Source organism: Mus musculus, chromosome 5 (genome assembly GCF_000001635.26).
Source record: "Mus musculus strain C57BL/6J chromosome 5, GRCm38.p6 C57BL/6J".
Classification (NCBI taxonomy): Eukaryota; Metazoa; Chordata; class Mammalia; order Rodentia; family Muridae; genus Mus; species Mus musculus.
The window spans coordinates 87,206,432-87,230,556 of NC_000071.6; the positions used below are offsets into that span (position 1 = coordinate 87,206,432).

The 24,125-nt window shown below is 38.9% G+C and overlaps 1 pseudogene; it reads right to left on the reverse strand.

Annotated features, from left to right (window-relative positions):
- Positions 1-24,125, reverse strand: part of Gm19418 — a 48,806-nt pseudogene that overhangs the window by 14,809 nt on the left and 9,872 nt on the right.

The following is a 24,125-nucleotide window of genomic DNA, read 5'->3' on the forward strand; positions in this document are numbered from 1 at the left end:
TTATTCTTTTACACAATGTATCCTGATAATAATAATCCTTTTGTTTACGTCTAATCCTGCTACTTCCTCCTCTTGACTTCACCTCCAGTTCTACTCCCTCACTGCCTCTCATTAGAAATTAACAAGTCTCTAAGAGACAACAATCATACATGACAAAAGAAAATAAGATAAGTTGAAACTAAACTATCAATGCAAGGCTGGATCCAGCAAGCCAACAGGAGGAAAAGAGTCCTAAGAGCTGGCACAAGAGTCAGAGTCCCTGCAACTTGTTCTCACAGCTAGGAATCTCACAAAGATGCCTTGTCTACCAAGGATAAGAGTAAATGATTTTGATGTTACTTTACTGAAAGAATTAAAACAAAAATTTAATCAGATCTGGTAGTATATGAGTCTTGACAATGCAGTGTGGAGGATAAAGCAGAAGGGTTGAACATTTAAGACCATCCTGGTTTACATAACAAAGAAACATAAGGCATAGCAAAGAGTTAAAAAACAAGAAGCAAAGGAGAGAATTATATATGTCCTGAATGATGCCTTAATTTATATCTGTTCCTATCATCAGTATTACCTTCAGGATAATTTTTGTTCATTTGGCTTTCCATAAAAACAGAATGAATAAATGAATGAATGAATGAATGAATGAATGAATAAATAATACACATTTTAAAAGAGTAAACACACAAAGGATTGTCTATCACTCCCTCTAGTGCACTGAGCAAATATGTTCTTGACATTGTTCTGATATTCAGTGAATTAGCCGCTCCTCTGGCCACAATGTGGGCAATGTTATCATGTTGTTCTCCAAACAAAAGAATGCCAATCATAGGGATTCCATAATAGATTGCTTCATACAGGCTATTGGCTCCACCATGAATTAGAAAGGCTTTGGGTTTTGGATGGCCAAGTATAAGATGAATTCAGGTTAACATTAATTACAAGCTGTAGAAATATAAGGAGAAATGTATTCTATGAGGAAATGAAAAGAGATGTTTCTACATAAAAATTCTTAAACTCATAACTTCACTAAAGCATGTTTGTCTCAGCACAAGAAGAAACAGAATTTAGAGAGAAGTGTATTTTTTTTCACATTTGTGACTTGAGACTTGAATTTTGAAGCACTCATTTCCAGTAGAACACATTAAGTCCATAGTAGATAAGAAACAACGAGTTATATTGTTGTCATATATTATCTACTCATTAAGTATAATATAAGGGATTTTGAAGTGAGGAAAGTTAAGTATAGGAATCAGAGAGAGTCATTCTTGATTAAGCATTTGTTTATCAGAGTCTTACCAAAAAGTTCATTCTGGGGAAGCCATTTATAGACTCTGGTATTGGGTCCTATGGTTGCTGGGGTTTCAACATCAAATCTCAAAAAACAAAAAACAAACAAACAAAAACACCAAAAAAACAAACAAACAAACAAACAAAAAACAAAACAAAACAACAAAACTGTTAAATTTAGATAATTTGTGTTGAAGGAAAGCAAATATGACATTATAAATATTGATCAGGTTATATTTAAGAAACTAAATATAGGAGCATCTGCGGGAGACATTTTGGATCCCAGACTCAACCTAGACTAGTCTGCACAGGTGAAAGTGTGGACTATAGAAGCTAACAGCTTCTAGGACAGGTCCTGTTTCGGGCCCTCATCTTCTGCCAGGAGGCAAGTCTGAATGCCAGATATCTGTGTACCTTCCCTGAAAGAGGAGAGCCTGCCTGTAGAGAGTGCTCTGACCACTGAAACTCAGGAGAGAGCTAGTTTCCCCAGTCTGCTGGTAGAGAACAACAGAATCATGAGAGGAACAAGTTCTAACCAGAGACAACTATAACAACTGACTCCATAGTTTACCAGATGGTGAAAGGCAGACTTAAGAATCTTACTAACAACAATGAAGACTACTCACCATCATCAGAACCCAGTTCTCCCACCTCAGCCAGTCCAGGGAACCCTAACACACCTGAAAACCTAGACCCAGATTTAAAGGCATATCTTATGATGATGGTAGAAGACATCAAGAAGGTCTTTAATAACTCACTTAAAGAAATACAGGAGAACACTGCTAAAGAGTTGCAAGTCCTTATAGAAAAACAGGAAAACACATCCAAACAGATGATGGAAATGAACAAAACCATACCAGACCTAAAAAGGGAGGTAGACACAATAAAGAAAACACAAAGTGAGGCAACGCTGGAGATAGAAACCCTAGATAAGAAATCTGGAACCATAGATACGAGCATCAGCAACAAGAGATGGAAGAGAAAATCTCAGGTGCATTAGATTCCATAGAAAACATCGGCACAACAATAAAAGAAAATACAAAATGCAAAAAGATCCTAACTGAAAATATCCAGGAAATCCAGGATGCGATGAGAAGACCAATCCTACAGATAATAGGAGTAGATGAGAATAAAGATTTTCAATTCAAAGGCCCAGCAAATATCTTCAACAAAATTATAGAAAAAAACTTCCCAAACCTAAAGAAAGGGATGCCCATGAACATACAAGAAACCTACAGAACTCCAAATACACTGGACCAGAAAAGAAATTCCTCCCAAAACATAATAATCAGAACAACAAATGCACTAAATAAAGATAGAATATTAAAAGCAGTAAGGTAAAAAGGTTAAGTAACATATAAAGGCAAGCCTATCAGAATTACACCAGGTTTTTCACCAGAGACTATGAAAGCCAGAAGATCCTGGACAGATGATATACAGACATTAAGAGAACACAAATACCAGCCCAGGCTATAATACCCAGCCAAACTTTCAATTACCATAGATGGAGAAACCAAAGTATTCCACAACAAAAGCAAATTCACACATTATATTTCCACGAATCCAGCCCTTCAAAGGATAATAACAGAAAAAAAAATACAAGGACAGAAACCACGTCCTAGAAAAAACAAGAAAATAATCTTTCAACGACCCAAAAAGAAGACAGCCACAAAAACAGAATGCCAATGTTAACAACAAAAATAATAGGAAGCAACAATTACTTTTCCTTAATATCTCTTAATATCAATGGACTCAATTCCCCAATAAAAAGACATAGACTAACAGACTGGCTATACAAACAGGACCCAACATTTTGATGCTTATAGGAAACCCATATCAGGGAAATAGACAGACACTACCTTAGAATGAAAGGATAGAAAACAATTTTCCAAGCAAATGGTGTGAAGAAACAAGCTAGAGTAGCCATTCTAATATCTAATAAAATTGACTTCCAACCCAGTCATCAAAAAAGACAAAGAGGGGCACTTCATACTCATCAAAGGTAAAATCATCCAAGAGGAACTCTCAGTTCTGAATACCTATACTCCAAATAAAAGGGCATCCACATTCATTAAAGAAACTTTAGTAAAGCCTAAAGCACACATTATACCTCACACAATAATAGTGGGAGACTTCAACACACCACTTTCACCAATGGACAGATCGTGGAAACAGAAACTAAACAGGGACACAGTGAAACTAACAGAAGTTATGAAAGAAATGGATCTAACTGTTATCTACAGAATAAGTTAACCTAAAAAAAAAGGATATACCTTCTTCTCAGCACCTCATGGAACCTTCTCCAAAATTGACCACATAATTGGTCACAAATCAAGCCTCAACAGATACAAAAATATTGAAATTGTCCCATGCACCCTATCAGATCACATTGGATTAGGCCTGATCTTCAATAACAAAATAAATAATAGAAAGCCAACATTCACATGGAAACTGAGCAACACTCTTCTCAATGATACCTTGGTCAGGGAAGGAATAAAAAAAGAAATTAAAGAGTTTTTAGAGTTTAATGAAAATGAAGCCACAACATACCCAAACTTATGGGACACAATGAAAGCATTTCTTAAAGGAAAACTCATAGCTCTGAGTGCCTCCAGAAAGAAATTATAGAGAGCACACACTAGCAGTTTGACAACACACCTAAAAGCTCTAGAACAAAAGGAAGCAAATTCACCCAAGAGGAGTAGAAGACAGGAAATAATCAAACTCAGGGGTGAAAACAACCAAGTGGAAACAAGAAGAACTATTCAAAGAATCAACCAAACGATGAGCTGCTTCTTTGAGAGAATCAACAAGATAGATAAACCCTTAGCCAGACTCATTAGAGGGCACAGGGAAAGCATCCTAATTAACAAAATCAGAAATGAAAAGTGAGACATAACAACAGATCCTGAAGAAATCCAAAACACCATCAGATCCTTCTACAAAAGGCTATACTCAACCAAACTGGAGAACCTAGATGAAATGGACAAGTTTCTAGAAAGATACCAGGTACTAAAGTTAAATCAAGATCAGGTTAATGATCTAAACAGTCCTATATCCCCTAAAGAAATAGAAGCAGTCATTAATAGTCTCCTAAACAAAAAAGGCCCAGGACCAGATGGGTTTAGTGCAGAGTTCTAGCAGACCTTCAAAGAAGATCTAATTCCAGTTCTTCACAAAGTATTCCACAAAATAGAAGCAGAAGGTACTCTACCCACTCATTCTATGAAGCCACAATTACTCTAATACCTAAACCACAAAAAGACCCAACAAAGATAGAGAATTTCATATCAATTTCCCTTATGAATATCGATGCAAAAATCCTCAATAAAGTTCTCGCTATCCGAATCCAAGAACACATCAAAAGAATCATCCATCCTGACCAAGTAGGTTTCATCCCAGGGATGCAGGGATGGTTCAATTCATCAACGTAATCCATTATATAAACAAACTCAAAGACAAAAACCACATGATCATCTCCTTAGATGTGCAGAAATTATTTGACAAAATCCAACATCCATTCATGATAAAAGTCTTGGAAAGATCAGGAATTCAAGGTCCTTACCTAAACATGATAAAAGCAATCTACAGCAAACCAGTAGCCAACATCAAAGTAAATGGTGAGAAGCTGGAAGAAATCCCACTAAATTCAGGGACTAGACAAGGCTGCCTACTTTCTCCCTACCTATTCAACATTGTACTTGAAGTCCTAGCCAGAGCAATTCAACAACAAAAGATCAAGGGGATACAAATTGGAAAAGATGAAGTCAAAATATCACTTTTTGCAGATGATATGATAGTATATATAAGTGACCCTAAAAATTCCACCAGAGAACTCCTAAGCCTGATAAACAGCTTCAATGAAGTAGCAGGATATAAACTTAACTCAAACAAGTCAATGGCCTTTCTGTACACAAAGGATAAACAGGCTGAGAATGAAATTAGGGAAACAACACCCTTCTCCATAGTCACAAATAATATAACATACCTTGGTGTGACTCTAACAAAGGAAGTGAATGATCTGTATGATAAGAACTTCAAGTCTCTGAAAAAAGAATTTTAAGAAGGTCTCAGAAGATGGAAAAGTCTCCCATGCTCATGAATTGGCAGGATCAACATAGTAAAAATGGCTATCTTGCCAAAAGCAATCTACAGATTCAATGCAATCCCCATCAAAAATCCCAACTCAATTCTTTAATGAAATAGAAAGGGCAATCTGGAAAATTCATCTGGAATAACAAAAAAACCAAGGATAGCAAAAACTCTTAAGGATAAAAGAACCTCTAGTGGAATAACCATGCCTGACCAAAAGCTGTACTACAGAGCAATTATGATAAAAACTGCATGTTACTGGTATAGCAACAGACAAGTAGACCAATGGAATAGAATTGAAGACCCAGAAATGAACCCACCCACCTATGGTCACTTGATCTTTGACAAGGGAGCAAAAACCATCCAATGGAAAAAAGACAGCATTTTCAACAAATGGTGCTGGCACAACTGGTGGTTAGCATGTAGAAGAATGTAAATTGATCCAATCCTATCTCCTTGTACTAAGGTCAAATCTAAGTGGATCAAGGAACTCCACATAAAACCAGAGATACTGAAACTTATAGAGGAGAAAGTAGGGAAAAGCCTCAAAGATATGGTTTAGGGGGAAAATTCCTAAATAGAACAGCAATGGCTTGTGCTGTAAGACTGAGAATCGACAAATGGGACCTCATAAAATTGCAAAGCTTCTGTAAGGCAAAAGACACTTTCAATAAGACAAAAAGACCACCAATAGATTGGGAAAGGATCTTTACCTAGCCTAAATCAGATAGGGGACTAATATCCAATATATATAAAGAACTCGAGAATGTGGACTCCAGAAAATCAAATAACCCCATTAAAAATGGGGCTTGGAGCTAAACAAAGAATTCTTACCTGAAGAATACTGAATGGCTGAGAAGCACGTGAAAAAATGTTCAACATTCTTAATCATTCAGGGAAATGCAAATCAAAACAACCCTGAGATTCCACCTCATACCAGCCAGAATGGCTAAGATAAAAAACTCAGGTGACAGCAGATGCTGGCAAGGATGTGGAGAAAGAGGAATACTCCTCCATTGTTGGTGGGATTGTAAGCTTGTACAACCACTCTGGAAATCAGTCTGTCAGTTCCTCAGAAAATTGGACATAGTACTACCGGAGGATCCGTCAATACCTCTCCTGGGCATATATCCAGAAGATGTTTCAAACGGTAAGAAGGACACATGCTCCACTATGTTCACGTCATTCTTACTTATAATAGCCAGAAGCGGGAAAAAACCCAGATGCCCCTCAACAGAGGAATGGATACAGAAAATATGGTACATTTACACAATGGAGTACTACTCAGCTACTAAAAAGAATGAATTTATGAAATTCCTACGCAAATGGATGGACCTGGAGGGCATCATCCTGAGTGAGCTAACCCAATCACAAAAGAATTCACACAATATGTACTCACTGATAAGTATATATTAGCCCAGAAACTTAGAATACCCAAGACATAAGATACAATTTGCTAAACACATAAAACTGAAGAAGAACGAAGACCAAAGTGTGGACACTTTGCCCCTCCTTAGAATTGGGAACAAAACACCCATGGAAGGAGTTACAGAGACACAGTTTGAAGCTGAGACGAAAGTTTGGACCATCTAGAGACTGCCATATCCGAAGATCCATCCCATAATCAGCTTCCAAACGCTGACACCATTGCATACACTAGCAAGATTTTGCTGAAAGGACCCAGATATAACTGTCTCTTGTGAGACTTTGCCGGAGCCTAGCAAATACATAGCCGGATGCTCACAGTCAGGTATTGGATGGATCACAGGGCCCCCAATGGAAGAGCTAGAAAAAGTAACCAAGGAGCTAAAGGGATCTGCAGCCCTATAGGTGGAACAACAATATGAACTACCCAGTACCCTCCCGAGCTCATGTCTCTGGCTGCATATGTAGCAGAAGATGGCCTAGTGGGCCATCAGTGGAAAGAGACGCCCATTGGTCGTGCAAACTTTACCTGCCTCAGTACAGGGGAATGCCAGGGCCAAGAAGTGGGAGTGGGTGGGTGGGGGAGTGGGTGGAGGAGCATGTGGGGGACTTTTGGGATAGCATTGGAAATGTAAATGAAATAAATACCTAATTAAAAAAAGAAACTAAATATAGAGATATTTCCATATGTGAATGTAACAACAACTAGTGGAAAAGGAGGTTATGGGTTTGAAATAGAGCAAAGGATCATGGATATTAGATTGTTTGAAAGGAGGTATGAAAAGGGAGAAATGATGTCATAATTTCTAAAAGCAATTTTAATATTTTTATTTTTAAATTTTAATATTTTAAAATTTCAGTCTTTTTAAATTTTAGCCCTTGTAGTTTAGAGAAGACATATATATATATATACACATATATATGTATATATATATGTATATATATGTATATATATATATCACTCATAGGATAGATGAGGAACTCAGAAGAGATTAGCAAGGAGAACTCTCAAAGGATTGAGACACTAGTGTATAAGAAGGTCCTGTGTTTATTTTTACACGCATACAGGCTGAATATAAGCATCACTTTACAAGGAAAGATATGTAGAAAAATGAAATAGTTATACATGAAAATATTAATAATTTGCCACAGTGACATAAGTCAACTACACAAAAGTTGGCATATAAAATATGTAACTTATATTTTATATATATTATTTTTGATAACCTTAATATTTAAGTTTTAATATCATTACATGTTATAATACATCAGAATTTACTTTAATTCAATTGTTCTTGGATTGTGTATTTGCCATTGTCCCAGATATAGCTGGTAAGATTTGGTCTATTTCAGGTTAAGCACTTCTGCTTCCTACTGGTATCCTGATAATGTATAAACAGCCCTTTCTGTGCCTATATGGAAAAGTTTTTATCTTTTTAACTACACAGTTCATCTTCATGCAGCTTGAACTCATGTGATATGTACTCATAAAACCTTTGTTAACCCTCAGAGTACACTTTATTTGATTCTCTGAATAAAGCTGGGTATTGAATTTGGCTATAATCGCACTTTCCTCTGGAGTGGTGACAAGGTAGGATTCAAATGCAAATATTAAACCTGCTATGCCAACTTCACCCTAATAGACATGCACCCTTTGTAGAGCTATTGCTGTGGACTAATGGTTCAGAACATGCAGGCATCACCCCTACCCTGGGATTCAACTTGGCTATACCAATGATGACTGTGATCACAACAAGAGAAATTGATATTTCTCTTTTATTTTTACATTTCTCTTTAGAATTTCCTATAACATGCTTCCTAAAATTCATTCCTTCTTACCATAATCTTCTGTAAATCATTGCCTTCCTTACCAACCCAACTAAGTACCCTTCAAAAAAAAGAAAGAAAGAAAGAAAGAAAGAAACCCAGCAATTTCAAGACTATTTTGCACATTCCAAGTATTCTTGTGTATGTGGTCTTTCAGTAGATAGTGGCTGGCTCCCCAGTTTCTGCACTCTTCCCATCTTACAAGCCAACAGGTGTCAAGAGTCTATGGCTCTGTGCAGACTGAGTACCCCTCTACTCTCTCCATGCTCAGATTTGCTCTGTTTATATTGCACAGACTTTCTACATGTTGCTTTTGATTTACATGAATTTTTAACTCTTCATGAAAAATCAATTTTGCTTTGGGATTCTAAGAATATTAATACGTATCTATAAATCTCTAGTCAGTAAGGGCAGAAAAATTTGCACGTAAAATTTAATTGAGCAGTCTCATTTTTGCAATTATCACAGATCTGTTCTTCCTCCACCCCTTAACTTTTGTCTGCCTCCCTTCCTCTGTGTTTATCTTTTGGAGCATAGATGAGACATTTGATGTGTGCAAATGTATGTTTATGTATACCAAGGTGAGTGTGTGACATGGAGAAGACTATCTCAGATGTTTAGTTGAATATATTTCCTGACAGAAACAGAATTTCTTGTTTGTTTTATTTTTTTCCTCACTGGTGGCCCACAAAGCTCCAGGAATTTTCACTCTGACTGGTTAGAAGCAGAGTCCTATGATTCTTGTTTACTGTTCATAGAGATGATCACAAGGTAAGTACCCCTCTCTACATTTCCTTTAGATATTTCTTCTACAAATACTGGCAATGTAAGTCAGAAAGATAGGTTCTTTTTTCTCATTTTCTTAGTTAGCCAGTTAGTACTCTAGTCTTGGAATCCCTTTCTTTAAACTGTGCTCTCAACTGCACTCTGATAATATCCACCTCAAAATTAGGATACAGACTTATGTTTCATTTCAAATATTTTCAATACTTGCTTAATGTTCTTCTAGTAGAAAAAATAATACAAATTAACTCTTTCCTGAAAAATTTTACACATGCAGTGAATTAAATTTTCGACAATTGGAACAAGTAACTTTGAGGGATTTTCTATGTCTACACGACCTTGACAGTGTTGCCATCACAATGCCAGCATTTTACAATGTGTACACAGAGATCACAAAGTTGATATCCAAGGTATTCACAGTCACTAAACCATCTGTAATACTGTAACATCTATGATGTGTGTCTGTTTGTAATTTGGCTAAAGTAAATAAGAGCTTGCCTAAACATTTACTTGTTGCACAGTCATTTCTAGAATTGGTTCTTTTAAGGACTTTAACAGACTAATTATACATTCTCTTGCCATGGGCACTTTACCTCACCTGTTGTGGAATCTGGGCAAGGGCCCATGCAATTGCTTTGGCCCATTCTTCTTTCATATTTATGACCATTGAACCCCAAGAAAATACCACCACACCATGTTCTCCAGAGCTCTAGAGGAAGTCTTCCATTTTCTATGAAGAAACAACTTGACTTATCACACAATAAGAATATGAGAAAAAAATCACTCATGAAAGTTTTATGCAAAAGCTAAAACAATAAAAATTGAAGGGCTTTAGGAATTTTAAAATAGTGGTGTTAACAGGCACAGAAGACAAAACTGGCAATATTAAACACTTTGGACTTCACAGGAAGCAGTGTGAAGTGTACTAACACAAATATAATAAATGTTCTCAAATTGTTTCTCTGGCTAAATAAAAGCTCAGGAGTGCAATCATGGTGTATGAAATATTTACAAATTTGTAGCTTCATTATATTTTTCATCCTATAGAATGTATATTTTTGCTTGTTCTTTTATTTTTGTTCTATGATATCTGAAAAAACATTATTAGCTAGTGTTTGATGAAATAATATCTATGTTGTAGTAGGTTCATATATGGTAGTTGACCCAGATTTCATAAGACAAGTAATTAAATGTTTTACTTTTTTTGTAAAACAAATCATATCTTCATGGTAAACATGTACTATGTAGTAATTTTCTTATATTGTGTATAAATAGTAATATTTTCAAAAGTAACCTCAACAATTCAATGGTTTGAATAGAAGTTATGTCTATGCTGTTTCTCTGGATGTTAAAGAACTAACTGATATGTGATAATCACAACTTTTGAATGATTGACAGATTCTGATGTGCTGAATTTTTTAACTTAATTTCTCTGACATTTTGTGTATGTTCATATATGTATATGTGCATTTGAGTATCTTGTACCTGTGTGTAAGTTTGTGTAGTGTTTGTGTGTGTGTGTGTGTGTGTGTGTGTGTGTGTGTGTGTGTGTGTGTGTTTGAGTGTGACTCAGATGTGGTGGTGTTGTGGATGTTCCCTGCCTTTGTTTTAGCTCATCCAGGCCACAGTTAAAATAAAATGTCCTACTCTATCAATTTTTACTTTTTTTTAAAAAAAAAAAAGACTGTCTCTTATTGAATATGAATCTTACCATTTAAACAGGTTAGCATCCCCAGTACTAACCTGTTTCTGCAACTCAGAACTAAGTCATTCATTCTATGCCAGAAAACTCTACATTTTATGTAGGCATTGGGATTCAAACTCACTTTCTCATGATTGTTTGGTAAGGACTTTACCCAAAGGTGAATCACTCTAGTACCCTACATGACTTAATTTAACTCACGATATTAGTATTTTCTGGGTCTGTTATGTTCTTTCATGAGTTCATAGAGCTTCTACTTAGCAGGGTACTTAATTCCACTTCCCATGTACCTCTATCATTGGGAGAAAAGTGTAATGCCAGATGTAGAATCACTTTCACCAGAAATAAAATGAAATGAAATGAAATGAAATGAAATGAAATGAAATGAAATAGAGGTAAAAAGAATGTATTTACCTTAGGCAAGGGTTTATCAGGTTTGCAGTAGAATCCACCAACATAATCAACATTTTGTAAGGTTGAGTGTGGGAACTCCAAATCCCAATAGGATCTAATGAGCCACATTCTTACTTTGCTGATTGTCTCAGCTAAAGTATTTTGCCTTCCTACCCCATAATCAGCATTCAAACGCTGACACCATTGCATACATTAGCAAGATTTTATTGAAAGGACCCAGATGTAGCTGTCTCTTGTGAGACTATGTCGGGGCCTAGCAAACACAGAAGTGGATGCTCACAGTCAGCTAATGGATGGATCACAGGGCCCCCAATGGAGGAGCTAGAGAAAGTACCCAAGGAGCTAAAGGGATCTGCAACCCTATAGGTAGAACAACATTATGAACTAACCAGTACCCCGGAGCTCTTGACTCTAGTTGCATATGTATCAAAAGATGGCCTAGTCAGCCATCACTGGAAAGAGAGGCCCATTGGACTTGCAAACGTTATATGCCCCAGTACAGGGGAACACCAGGGTCAAAAAGGGGGAGTGGGTGGGTAGGGGAGTGGGGGTGGGTTGGTATGGGGGACTTTTGGTATAGCATTGGAAATGTAGATGAGCTAAATACCTAATAAAAAATGGAAATAAAATAGATGTAGAAAATGAGCCAATGAGACAAAGAAAAGTTGACAGGACTGCCTGTTGAGTATGAAATATATTTCCTTAAAAGAGTTGGGAACATTTTTGTTTGATGTAGCACATATGCTAAGAGAACTTTTAAAAAAAAGTTAGAAAGAACCTACACAAGCCAATTAACAGCATGCCTCAAAGCACCAGAGTAAATAGAAGCAAACACAAGCAAGAGGAGTAGATGGCTAGAAATAATCAATTAACCAATCTTTATTGGTTAATTGAAAACAGCCAATTAGAAACAAAGAGAATGATACATAAAAAACAAAAAAGAACAAAACCAAAAGCTGCTTCTTTGAGAAAATCAATAAGATAGAAAAACCCTTAGCTGAATTAACTACGGGGCACAAAGACTGTATGCAAATGAACAAAATCAGAAATGCAAATGGAGAGATTAACAACAAAAACTGAGGAAATTAAAAAAAAAATCAGTTTTTATTACAAAAGCCTTTATCCAACAAAACTGGAAAGTCTATGTGAAATAAATGACTTTCTAGACAGACACCAGGTACCAAAGTTAAATCAAGATTGGGTAAACTATCTAACCAGTCGCATATCCAACAAGGAAATAGAAGTCATTTAAAAATCACCTACCCAAAAAAGTCCAGAGCCAGATGGCATAGTGAAGAAGTCTACCAGACCTTTAAAGAAGAGTCAATACCAACACTCCTCAAACAATTCCATACAATAGAAACACAAGGAATACTACCTAGTTCACTCTCTGAAGCAACAGTTACACAGAAACCTAAACCACCAAAGACCCAACAAAGAAAGATAACTTAAGACCAATTTCACTTATAATATCAATGCAAAAATATTCAATAAAATTCTCACAAACTGAATCCAAAAACACATCAAAACTATCATTCACCACAATCAAGTAGACTTCACCCCAGGAATGCAGGGATGGTTCAATATTTGAAAATCCATTAACATAATCCACTATATAAACAAACTCAAAAAAATTACATGTTCATCTCATTTGATGCTGATAATGCCTTTGACAAAATGCAACACTCCTTCATGTTAAGAGTCTTAGAGAGATCAAAAATTTAAGCTCATATCTATATGTAATAAAACCAACACACATCATACTAACAGCCAATATCAAATTAAATGGGGAGATACTTGAAGCAATCCCACTGAAATCAGGGACAAGACAAGGCTGCCCACTCTTGCTGTACATACTCAATATAGTTCTTAAAAGTTCTAAATAGAGCAATAAGGCAACAGGAGATCCAGGGAATACAAATTGGAAAAGAAGAAGTTAAGGTATCATGATTTGCAGATGATATGATAGTATGCATAAGTGACCCCCAAATCTCTACCAAGAAAATTCTACATCTGATAAACAACTTCAGCAAAGTGACTGAATATAAAATTAATTCAAACAAATCAGTATCTATCTTTATGCAAATTTAAATGGGCTGAAAAAGAAAATAGGGAAATTACCCCTTTCACATTATTTACAAATATGAAATATCTTGCTATAACTCTAAACAGGTAAGTACTGGGGGACTAGGTCCAGCACATGCTCATTCATTTTCAGTGATTCATTCTCTGGGAGAACCCAACAGTCCATTTTAGTTGACTGTGTTGGTCTTCTCTGGAGTCCCTGTACTCTCCAGGTCTTTCAGTACCTCCCTTAACATTTCCATGAGAATCCCTGAACTCTCTCTAATTTTTGGCTCTGGGTTTCTGCATCTCTTTCAATTAGCTGCTGGGTGAAGCCTATCAGAGGATAGTGATTCTAGGTTCCTGCCTGCAGACATAACAGAGTATCATTAACTGTTTCAGGGCTTGTTTCTGATCTATGAGATGGTCACAATTTGGGGAATTCACTGTTTGGTCATTCCCTCAGTCTCTGCTCTGTCTTTGTCCCTGCACATCTTGTAGGCAGGACACATTTTGGGATGAAGTTTTTGTGGGTGGGTTGCTGACCTTATCCTTCACTGGGAGTATTACTTGCTTACTGGAAGTAGCAATATCAGGATCCCTATCACTGACATCTAGAAATCTTAACTACAGTCACTCCCTTAGACCCCCTAGGTGTTCGCTTCATCCCAGGTCTCTGGCAGGTTCTGAGTTTGACCCCCTATTCCTGATGATTTCCATTCTCTCTCCCCTATGTTTTTATGTCTGATCCCCCTACACTCTGCCCTGCTTCCCTCCATATCCTCTCACCCTCCCAGTTCTGTCCTTTCCTGGACTTCCAATACCTATTTTGTTTCCCCTATTGAGAAAGTGTTAACCACCCACAATTGGGCCCTCATTATTTGGCTTGTTTAGATCTGCTGATTATAGTGTGGTTATCCTGTACTTTATGGCTCATAACCACTTCTTAGTGAGTACTTACCATGCGTGTACGTTTGGGTCTGGGTTACTCACTAAGTTTTATATTTTCTAGTTTCATCCTTGTCTCTATAAAATTTATGATGTACTTGTTTATAATGGCTGGGTAGTATTCAATCATGCAAATAAACCACATTTTCTTTATCCATTCTTCAGTTGAGGGACATCTAGGCTATTTCCAGTTTCTGGCTATTATGAATAAAGTAACTGTGAACACAATTGAACAAGTGTCCTCCTGAGATAGTGGAGCATCATTTGGGTATACGACCAGGAATGGTATAGCTGAGTCTTGAGGTAAAACTATTCCTAATTTTTGAGAAAATGCCAAATTGATTTCACAAATGGTTATACAAGTTTGCACTCCTACAAGAAGTGGAGGAGTGTTCTTTCTCCAAAACCTTATGAACATATACTATCCTTGAGTATTTATCTTAGCCATTCTGATGGATATAAGGTGGATTGTCAGAGTCATCTTGATTTGCATTTCCGTGATGACTAAGTACCTTGAACATTTCTTTAGTTGTTTCTGGGCCATTTGAGCCTTTTGTAGAGAATTCTCTTTTTAACTCTGTATTTTTAAAATTGGATTATTTGGTTTTTGGAGTCTAACTTTTTGAGTTCTTTATATATTTTGGATATTAGCCCTCTGTCACATGTAGGCTGTCATTTTGTCCTAACGATGGTGTCTTTGCCTTACAGAAACTTTTCAGTTTCATGAGATTCCATTCATTAATTCTTTAACTTAGAGGCTGAGCCATTTGTGTTCTGTTCAGGAAGCTATCTCTGTACTGATGAGTTCAAGACTATTCCCTAATTTCTTTTCTATTAGATTTACTGTATGTGATTTTAGGCTGAGGTCTTTGATCTACTTGAAGTTGAGTGTTTTGCAGGGAAATAAACATATTTCTTTTTGCCTTCTTCTACATGCAGACATTCAGTTAGAAGAGTACCACTTGTTAAGATGTTCTTCTTTTTCCATTGTACACTATTGACTTTTTTTTTTTCCAAAAATCAAGTGTCCTTAGATGTATGGGGTTTCCTTCTGGGTTTTCAATTCGATTCTATTTATCCATATGTCTGTTTCTATACCAATACCATGCAGTTTTTTTTATTATTATTGCTCTGTAGTATAGGTATAATAATACCTCCAAAGGTTCTTTTATTGTTCAGGACTGTTTTAACAATCTTTGTTTTTTTTTTGTTTTTCCATGTGAAATGGAGAATTGTATTTTAAAGATTAGTGAAATATTTTATTAGAATTTTGATGGGGATTTCATTGAATCAGTAGATTGCTTTTGTTAAAATGGCCATTTTTATTATGTTAATCCTCCTAAGCCATGATCATGGGAGATATTGCTATTTTCTAATATCTTCATCAATTTCTTTTCTCAGTGACTTGAAATTCTTGTCATGAAGGTCTTTAACTTGCTTGGTTAGAGGTACATCAAGATGTTAATATTATTTCTTGAAGTGGAAACATATGGTTTCTTTGAAAAGTCTGTTGTGTCAGTAGGTGTATTGAAGTGACAGAATCAGTCTTTTCCTGCACTGGACACAAGTGAGAAGATGTTTTGGTAAAGCAAGCCTGTGAAAGGACATGTGAGGAAGGAATGTTCATTAAGGACACACATGTAATTCCCTTCCAGTCCACTCCAGCACTGGAGTTCCTTGCCCGCGGAGTCTTCGGTCACTTGCAAGGACCCCCCCACAGGATCCCCCACAGGATCTTAAGACCTCTGGTGAGTGGAACACAGCGTCTGCTCCAATCCAATTGTGCGGGACCTGAGACTGCATTAACTAGGGAAGCAGATAACCCGGCCTGATGAGGGGCACAAGTCCCTTCTGGTCCACTCCAGCACCAGGGTTCCTTACCCACAGAGTCTCCGAACAACCGCAAGGACACCCACAGGATCCCCCACGAGATCCTAAGAACTTTGGTGAGTGGAACACAACTTCTGCCAAAAGGCAGGCTCGAACACCAGATATCTGGGCACCTTCCCTGCAAGAGGAGAGCTTGCCTGCAGAGAGTAGTCTGATCAGTGAAACTAAGGAGAGAACTAGTCTCCTAGGTCTGCTGATAGAGGCAAACATAATCACCTAAGGAACAAGCTCTAACCAGAGACAACTATAACAACTAGCTGCAGAGATTACCAGATGGTGAAAGGCAAACGTAAAAATCCAACTAACAGAAATCAAGACCACTCACCATGATCGGAACGCAGCACTCCCACCCCACCTAGTCCTGGGCACCCCAACACACCCGAAAAGCTAGACTTAAATTTAAAAGCATATCTCATGATGATGGTAGAGGATATCAAGAAGGACTTTAATAACTCACTTATAGAAATACAGGAGTACACAGCTAAATAGGGAGAAGACCTTAAAGAGGAAACACAAAAATCCCTTAAAGAATTGCAGGAAAACACAACCAATCAGGTGATGGAATTGAATAAAACCATCCAAGACCTAAAAAGGGAAGTAGACACAATAAAGAAAACCCAAAGTGAGGCAACGCTGGAGATAGAAACCCTAGGAAAGAAATCTGGAACCATAGATGCGAACATCAGCAACAGAATACAAGAGATGGAAGAGAGAATCTCAGGTGCAGAAGATTCCATAGAGAACATCGGCACAACAATCAAAGAAAATACAAAATGCAAAAGGATCCTAACTCAAAACATCCAGGAAATACAGGACACAATGAGAAGACCAAACCTACGGATAATAGGAGTAGATGAGAACAAATATTTTCAACTTAAAGAGCCAGCAAATATCTTCAACAAAATTATAGAAGAAAACTTTCCAAACCTAAAGAATGACATGCCCATGAACATACAAGAAGCCTACAGAACTCCAAATAGACTGGACCAGAAAAGAAATTCCTCCGGACACATAATAATCAGAACAACAAGTGTACTAAATAAAAAGAGAATATTAAAAGCAGTAGGGGAGAAAGGTCAAGTAACATATAAAGGCAGGCCTATCAGAATTACACCAGACTTTTCACCAGAGACTATGAAAGCCAGAAGAGCCTGGACAGATGTTATACAGACACTAAGAACACAAATGCCAGCCCAGGCTACTATACCCGGCCAAATTCTCAATTACCATAGATGGAGAAACCAAAGTATTCCACGACAAAACCAAATTCACACATTATCTTTCCACGAATCCAGCCCTTCAAAGAATAATAGAAAAAAAAAAAACACAAGGACAGAAATCACGCCCTAGAAAAAGCAAGAAGGTAATCCTTCAACAAACCAAAAAGAAGACAGCCACAAGAACAGAATGCCAACTCTAACAACAAAAACAAAAGGAAGCAACAATTACTTTCCCTTAATATCTCTTAATACCAATTGTTCAATTCCCCAATAAAAAGACATAGACTAACAGACTGGCTACACAAACAGGACCAAAACATTCTGCTGCTTACAGGAAACCCAACTCAGGGAAAAAGACAGACACTACCTCAGAGTGAAAGGCTGGAAAACTATTTTCCAAGCAAATGGTCTGAAGAAACAAGCTGGAGTAGCCATTCTAATATCGAATAAAATCGACTTCCAACCCATAGTTATCAAAAAAGACAAGGAGGGACACTTCATAGTCATCAAAGATAAAATCCTCCAAGAGGAACTCTCAATTCTGAATATCTATGCTCCAAATGCAAGGGCAGCCACATTCATTAAGCCACTTTAGTAAAGCACAAAGCACACATTGCACCTCACACAATAATAGTGGGATGTGGAGAGCTGTGCTGTGAGTAATCGCCATTATAAGATGGTGCTGGCTTCCACTGTGCCTAACTAGTAAACAAGCCTTATGGGCAAGTGCAAGAGTGAATTCACGCCCAGTCACTGCCCATCTCAGGGCTTAGTATTGAGGTGATGGTCGAGCAACTAATCAGGTGCTGTAACTCCACATCAGGTGCTGAAACGTCACGCTGAGGGCTATATAAGCAGCACTATTTTCCGGGTTTGGGGTCTTCCTTATGTTGAAGCAATAAAAGCTTTGCTGTAGAAGGATCCAGTTGTCCGAGTGAATTGTTGCTGGAGAGATACTAGCTTGGGCAAGAAGTGGCACAGAAACCCGGGATTTATCATCATCAGGCGCTGATAGGAGACCCCCCACCCCCCGTTTCACGGGGCGGGTTCAGAACTAAGGGTAACTTTACAGCTCTGCAAGGTACACTCGGTCTTGAACTTTCTCCAACGTTAGAAGCCTTTCTGTTCCTTTTCACAGGGCTCGTTCTTTTTCTTTTGATTACATACTGTTTCCACTGGTAGAATTGCTAACTGGTGTTCAGTGGAGGTCAGGCATGGTTAGAAAAAAAAAACAAGAAGATAGCATGGGGGCCTGCCACTCTGTGGTGACCGCCTTACGGTCGGTCCTGAGGCAGCCCGGCTTGAAAGTCGCCACCAAGATATTAGAAGGTTTTGTAAAAGAGGTAGATCGCATAGCACCATGGTTTGCATGCTCAGGGTCCTTAACTATCCCCTCTTGGGAGAAACTCAAGGGAGATTTAGTTAGGGAACTGGAGAATGGCAAACTTAAAGCAGGAACCATGCCGTTGTGGAAGCTGATAAGATCATGCTTAAAGGAAGAGGAATGTCAACAAGTGGTTAAGGTAGGGCAGAGAATTCTGAATGAAATTCAAGACACTCTATCAGAGGTAGAGCGGGTAGAGAGATTAGGAGCAAAACAGAAACATGGTGCATCAATTAAGCACACAGGCCTTTCCATGGACCTTGAGCCCGAGGAAAAGATAATGTCGGGAAAGAATATCTGGGGTAAGTTTGGAAGGAAGGAGGAGGAAAAAGAGAAGAAGAAAGATCAATCAGCAGAGGTCCCTAGGAGAAGGAACCTATACCCGCCACTAGATGAGTTTAAGGAGCTAGCTCTTAGTAGCTCAGAATCAGATGAGGGACTTAGCTGCTCTGAGGAAACAGACTTGGAGGAGGAAGCAGCTCGTTATGAGGGAGAAAGGTACCAGCCAGATAAAATGAGAGCTAATCAGTCAAGAAAAAGGCCAAAAGCGGCTGGCGAAAGCCAGCTTGCTGCTCGGCCTCCAGACTGTCGGCTTCAGGGTCCTAGTGCACCTCTGCCTTATGTGCAAAGGTATCATTCAGACTCATTCATTCCAAAAGAGGAACAGAGAAAAATGCAACAGGCATTTCCAGTCTTTGAAGGAGCCAAGGGAGGGCGAGTTCACGCTCTGGTGGAGTATATACAGATTAAGGGGCTTTCCAAGTCTGTCCGTAACTATGGAGTCAGCGCCAATTCACTATAACACAAGTCGAAAGGCTTGCGGCTTTGGAAATGACTCCTGGAGATTGGACAACTGTGGTGAAAGCTGTGGTTCCAAATATAGGGATGTATCTTGAGTGGAAAGCATTATGGCAGGATTTCTGCCAGACCCAGGCAAGGGCTAATGCCACCATGGAAGGGAACCAAAGAACGTGAACTTTTGAATTACTTACAGGTCAGGGACAGCACGCTGCTAACCAGACAAATTATCATTGGGGAGCGTAAGCTCAGATCTCAGCTGCCGCTGTTAAGGCGTGGAAAGCACTCTCCAGGAAGGGGGGGGCAAGTGGGCATTTGACAAGAATTACCCAGGGCACACAGGAGTCATTCTCAGATTTTGTGGCCAGAATGACGGAGGCATCAGGCAGGATATTTGGAGACCCAGAGGCAGCTATGCCTTTAATTGAACAGTTGGTTTATGAACAAGTTACACAGGAATGCAGATCAGCAATCAGACCTAGAAAGAATAAGGGGTTACAGGACTGGTTAAAGGTTTGCCATGAGCTTGGAGGGCTGTTTACTAATGCTGGATTGGCAGCTGCCATTCTACAGGGGCAGTGGCGCTCGGACTCAACTGAGCTCAAACTTTGCTTTAATTGTGGCAAACCAGGGCATTTAAAAAAGGACTGCAGAGCCCCCATAAAAAGGACAGCGCCAGGGTTGTGTACTAAGTGTGGAAAAGGATACCATTGGGCCAAAGTTTGTCGCTCAATTAGAGATATACGAGGCAGGCTCTTGCAGCCAGGGCCCCCTCAAGTGGTAGAAAATGAGAATGAAGGCATTTCAAAAAACGAGTTTCGGACCCCCAAGTCCCAGGGCCCCAAAACATATGGGACTCCGATGGGCAACAAGTGGACACCATGGTCCGCAGGGCAACAGAAGGCTCGGCTGGATTGGACCTCCGTGCCTCCACCCAATTCATGCTGATGCCTTATCTGGGAGTGCAGCCAATTCCTACTGATTATAAGGGGACTTTGCCATCTGAAAGTGTCGGCCTAAAGGGGAACTTCAGGTTCTCTGTTCCTGCCCTCAAAGTGTCTTTTCTATATTACAAGGGGATAGAATAGCTCAACTAATAATTTTGCCAAGCCTACATGGCTGTTTTCCCTCCTCTGGTATCCCTCGAGCTCCCAGAGGGATTGGTTCTACTGGAAATGATTCTGCTTACTTAATAATGTCTTTAGATTCCAGGCCATCCTTGGAGTTAGTTATAGAAGGGAAATAATTTAAGGGAATTTTAGATACAGGAGCAGAAAAAAGTATTGTTTCTTCACACTGGTGACCAAAATCCTGGCCCGTCACTCAGTCATCACACTCTTTAAAAGGGTTAGACTACCAGTCCTGCCCCACTATTAGCTCCCGTTCTTTGAGCTGGCAAGCGCCTGAAGGTCAAACGGGACAATTCACTCCTTATGTCTTACCACTCCCAGTTAATCTCTGGGGGAGAGATATTTTACAGGCAATGACCTTGACTAATGAATACTCACCACAAGCTGTTCAAATGATGAGAAAAATGGGCTATACAGAAGGAAAGGATTAGGGAAAGGAGAGCAGGGTAGGCTTGAACCTATCCCTCAAGAAGGTAATACTGGGAGACAAGGTTTGGGTTTTTTCTAGAAGCGGCTGTTGAGGGTTCCATGCCCATACCATGGCTTACAGAGGAAGCTGTATGAGTTCCTCAATGGCCTCTTTCCTCTGAAAAATTAGAAGCAGCCACAAGTTGCTCAAATGGGAACCTTCCTTGGGTCACGCATTTATCCTGACAAAATTGTTCCTCAAAAATTAGAAATCTGCAAAGATCAATTACATACCTTAAATGATTTTCAAAAATTGCTGGGAGATATTAATTGGCTGAGACAATTTTTGAAAATTCCATCAGCAGAGTTAAAGCCTTTATTTGATATTTTAGAAGGAGATAGTCACATCTCCTCCCCTAGAGCACTTACCCCAGCTGCCTGTCAAGCTTTACAAACTATAGAAAAGGCCTTACAAGATGCCCAATTATTATGAATTGATGAGTCGAAATCATTTGAATTGTGCGTATTAAAAACCGCACAGTTGCCAACAGCAGTCTTGTGGCAAAATGGACCCTTATTGTGGGTCCACCCTAATGCTTCCCCTGCAAAAATCGTTGAATGGTACCCTAATGCAGTCGCTCAACTTGCACTTAGGGAAATAAAAGCTGCCATCACTCATTTTGGAGAAGAACCTCATATACTAATTGTGCCTTATACCTCTGCTCAAGTTAGAACCCTGGCAGCAACGACTGATGATTGGGCAGTCTTAGTTACCTCCTATTCAGGAAAAATTGATAATCATTTTCCTAAACATTCAATTTTGCAGTTTGCCTTAACTCAAGCCATAGTGTTTCCAGTAATTACAGCCAAACACCCAATTGTGGATGGGGTGGTAGTATATACAGACGGATCCAAATCTGGCATAGGTGCATATGTAATAAATGACCAAGTAACATCCAAGCAATATAATGAGACATCACCCCAGGTTATAGAGTGTTTAGTGGTACTAGAGGTCCTTAACACGTTCCCAGGACCGTTTAATATTATATCTGATTCCTTATATGTAGTCAATGCAGTGAATACACTTGAAGCTGCTGGCTTAATTAAACCATCTAGTAAGCTTGCTTACATTTTTCAACAAATTCAGTCAGCCTTGTTACACAGAAGACATCGTGTCTATATTACTCATGTCAGAGCCCATTCTGGCCTTCCTGGCCCTATGTCTCATGGAAATGACTTAGCAGACAAAGCCACTAGAATCGTGGCTGCTGCCCTGTCCTCGCAGACAGAAGCTGAAAGGGAATTTCATAAACGCTTTCACGTGATGGCTGAAACTTTACGCCGCCGTTTTACTTTAACCAGAAAAGAAGCTCGTGATATTGTCACCCAGTGTCAAAACTGTTGTCAATTTTTACCTACTCCTCATATAGGGGTAAACCCCTGAGGTGTCAGGCCATTACAAGTCTGGCAAATGGCTGTCACACGTATTTCCTCTTTTGGGAGAAATCAGTATTTACATGTTTCTATTGACACCTGCTCTGGTGTAATGTTTGCCACACCTCTAACAGGTGAAAAAGACTCTCATGTTATACAGCACTGCCTAGAAGCCTAGAGTGCTTGGGTCAAGCCCACATTCCTAAAAACGGACAATGGGCCAGCGTATACTTCTGCTAAATTTCAACAATTTTGTCATCAAATGGATGTTACTCACCTGACTGGCCTTCCTTATAATCCTCAAGGACAAGGCATTGTGGAATGTGCCCACCGCACACTCAAGTGTTATTTTATAAAACAAAAAGGGGGAGTTGATGAGACTCTGCCCTCAGTGCCAAGAGTAGTTGTCTCCATGGCACTCTTCACTTAATTTTTGAATCTCGACGAGCAAGGACGTTCTGCAGCTGAGCGACATAACACAGACCCTGATAGACCAAAAGAAATGGTCAAATGGAAGGATGTTTTAACTGGTCTGTGGAAAGGCCTGGATCCTATATTAATAAGATCCAGGGGAGCAGTCTGTGTTTTTCCAGAGTGAAGACAACCCATTTTGCCTGCCGGAACGACTCACCCGCAAGATATTCATCAAGGATGGTGTGGAAGATGCTGACCTCCCGAGGACTGTTCCTGATCCTGACAATGCTGAACTTGTCTCAGGTTCCTAGTATAATGGGCGAAAAGAGATGGGCCATTCTCTCGACTTTCCCTAAACCAATGCCAGTTTACCATGATGCTATAGTTTTTCCAAAAATTTTTTACTACTAATAAAACAGTGGATTTGCAATATCTACCCTATGATCCCACCCGAGCACCATTAGGAGAAAATCGCTCTTTACTAGAACAGGGTTCTTTATGTTTTCATATTAATGGACCAGGAAAATGTATCAACCTCACAGCCTGAGCCTTGGGAATGTTTAATAAGCACCGAGGAGGCTGGGTAAGTACAACCCAAGATACTTCCAATGCAGATATAACCATTACAAATCAGACCTTCTGGCAGGAGGCAATTTGGGTTAATGGTACATTTCTACCACCTAACTTTTCAAACAAAGAACGTCCCCACCAACCAAGAATAGCACCCCATTGTAGCTTGGAAGATGAAGGACTGATCCTGCCTTGGTCTGATTGTCAATCCTCCATGACTCGTTGGGCAGATCAGAGTAAAATCTTTTCCTTTTCTCCCAACATGATGGTTGACCTAGAGAAGGAATTTGCTATGAAAAAGGGACTTCATACAGGACATTAGAATGCATCCCTTTCAT